Genomic DNA, 3,108 nt, shown 5'->3' with positions numbered 1-3,108 from the left:
TTTATTTAATTAAAACCAAATTGAGAATTAGTAGTACGAGAGATTTGATCACCGGTCTAGTTTCAAAAACAATGCATTATTTAAGCTCCTAATTAAGTTGATGTTTTAAACAAATCGAACATCAACTTAATTGAAAAATTACTAAATAACCATTACTTTTACAAAATGCACAATTTTTTTTTTACGTATTTTTGTGAATATCATTTTAACTAAAAGTTTTATTTAATTTTTCTTATATTTTCTTATAAATATATTTTTATATAAGTCTTTATGTTAATATATTTATATATATAAAAATTGATTTCCGAAGTCAATATATGTAAGAAACTATCAAAGAAAAAAACAAATGCTCACCTATGCTACTTTCATGTTGCTCAAAATTCCTTTATTTTGTAATTATTTTTCTCTATAAACTTTTTTTAAGGTACAGTTAATCAATTATATTAATAATTTCTACTGTAGTTAATTATTACAATCATTGAATTAAATAATTAATTCAAAAATTAATTAAACTCAATTTAACTATTTATAATTAAGCTAAACTGGAAAAAGAATATTATACAAGACTCGAACTTGAATCTTAAAATTTTTGTTTTTATAATAATATTTTTATAAAATAATAAAATAATCTTAAATTGTAGATAAGATTAACCTCTTTTTTATAATCGGAGGTAGAGGGTAAGCTTACATGTAATTAAACTTAAACTATCATTATAACAACTATTCAATCTGATGCCTCCACTACCATTATGAAATTAAACAAAAAATTCAACATATAAAAATGAAAAATTAATTTCCAAAGTCAATATATGAAAAAAATATAAAAATTAACATTTACAATTTCGCTCAAATTGACTATTTTGATCTAAAGAAATAAAACAAGGGCTTGCCTAACTTATGTCACCCCAAAACAGGGGCGAAGTCAGGGAGGTTGGCATGGGTCCAGCCCCCCAAAATATAAAATTACATTTTAGACTTTTAAATTTTTTTAAAAATTTTAAATTAATAAAGGTCAAATTGTACTTTGACCTTCCTAAAATTATAAAAATTTGATTTGATCCTTTACAAATTATAAATATATAAACTATAAAAAATTAAAATTTCATCCGGCCCTCCCTAAAAAAATTTTCTGACTTCACCCCTGCCCCAAAATATCTAATCATCACGTCTACAAAGTTTAGGTTTTCCATTGACATATGTCTCTTGCATGTTCAATAGGGCTACAAAAATTATATCGGTTCAATCTAAAAATCGATTGGTAAAACAATAAGCTTCTCAATCATACCAAGATATACACGTAAAAAGTCCATCATAACTCAACTGTTAACTCTTTTTAACAAGACAACTATCTAAAAGAATCAATATCAAACTATACAATCTCTATCAATATTATTGGAAAACCTTCAAATTTTCCTTTAAAACTCAAAAACCAATATACACAACTCTCTCAACATTTTCCTGTGAGCCATCACCAACCTCCATGTATCAACAATACTAGTATAAATTTTCTTAAATTTTCAGTTATTTATCCACTACCAACGAATGATTTTTCTTTATTAGAGAATAAAATAATATTAAGACCTACATTGTGGATTAAATAATATTGTAAGTAAAAAAAAAAATTGGCACTAACAAAATTAGCCATCCACAAAACTCTGTCGTTTCGTATTCGTTAGAATACAACTTTTTGATTTGGAATCAAATTTCAAATTATTTTGGATATAATTTAATTACAAGTTTTTTAAATTTGTGAATCGAATTTTTTAAAATATTTTTTTAAATATATTTAAAATAAGTCTTTTTAAAAATGATTTTTTATCATTAATAATAATATTTTTCAATAGTTATTAAATTTATAAGTTTAATCGGTTTCTTATTCTATATTTAATTCTTTTTAAATATAGTAAACATATGATGTGATTTTACGTCTGCCTTTTTTGTTGGTTAACTGTCGTGACTAATAAAATAATTAGACAGTTACATGTAACATATAAAGACAAATTTTTAACAGTAAAAATATATAATTTTTTTAATAAAATAATTTATTCGTTGTGATCTAACATATAAAAATTAATTTATTTATATTCTTAATAAAAAGAGAAAAATACAATCCATTTCATAGTATAATTTTCTAAGTCAACCCAAATTATAAAGAATCTATGTCAAACCAATGAAATTTAAGTAAAAAGCACAGAGAAACCAACAAAAAAGCTAACTTTATATATATATATACACGTAAAAATGTAAAAGATCATGTAAACTTAACTCTGGTGTTGTTATGTGGAGACATGAATGCATCATCTCTTTCTGTTACTTAAGAATTTCTTTGAATTGTAATCGTTATTAATAATTGATTGTCATTTGTACCGAAAAAATTATAAAAAAAATGAAATTTTTAACAATTATAAAAAAAACTATATTAAATTTACATTTATAAATAAAATCTTAATCAAAGTAAATAAAATGACAGTAATTACTGCAACACTATTATTTTTTTTCCTACTCTTAATTTAAATTCTTATAAATATATAACATAACTGAATTAGTTTACAGTCGTTAATTTTATGTCCCATAATATTAGCGTAACAAAGCACAATTATCGCTTATGCTACTAAAATATAATGCATGTAATTTTCAAGGGTAGATCTTGCCCATAATATAAATATTGAACAAAGAAAAATCTTGACATAATAAATGTTCTTTCATTAGGAAGGAAGCGATAGACGTTGAATCTACCAAAAATAATATTCATATGCTTAAACAATATATAAATAGTAATATAAGAAGTAAGATCGATCCTGCAAGGATCGGGATATCTAAAATTGTTGTTTTGACTTAATCAAGTTCTATACCAAGTAGTTGTTGTGCCTACAACGTGTGACAATCTTTGCAAAAATAAAAGAGAAAATTTAAATATGATAAAAGTAAAAATAATAGAGATAATTGAAATTGAAATAACAATAAAAATAAATAGAAACGAAATTAAATCAAATAAATTGATGTGATGATATTCTAATTTCAGGCTTGATTTTTGCTTCGGTCTCAATTCATCATTGATAACAAATTTTCTCCTCCAATCAATAAGTCAATTATAATGATTGTACGTCT

Source organism: Gossypium hirsutum, chromosome A10 (genome assembly GCF_007990345.1).
Source record: "Gossypium hirsutum isolate 1008001.06 chromosome A10, Gossypium_hirsutum_v2.1, whole genome shotgun sequence".
In the NCBI taxonomy this organism is placed as follows: Eukaryota; Viridiplantae; Streptophyta; class Magnoliopsida; order Malvales; family Malvaceae; genus Gossypium; species Gossypium hirsutum.
Note: the sequence above shows the minus strand (reverse complement) of the source record.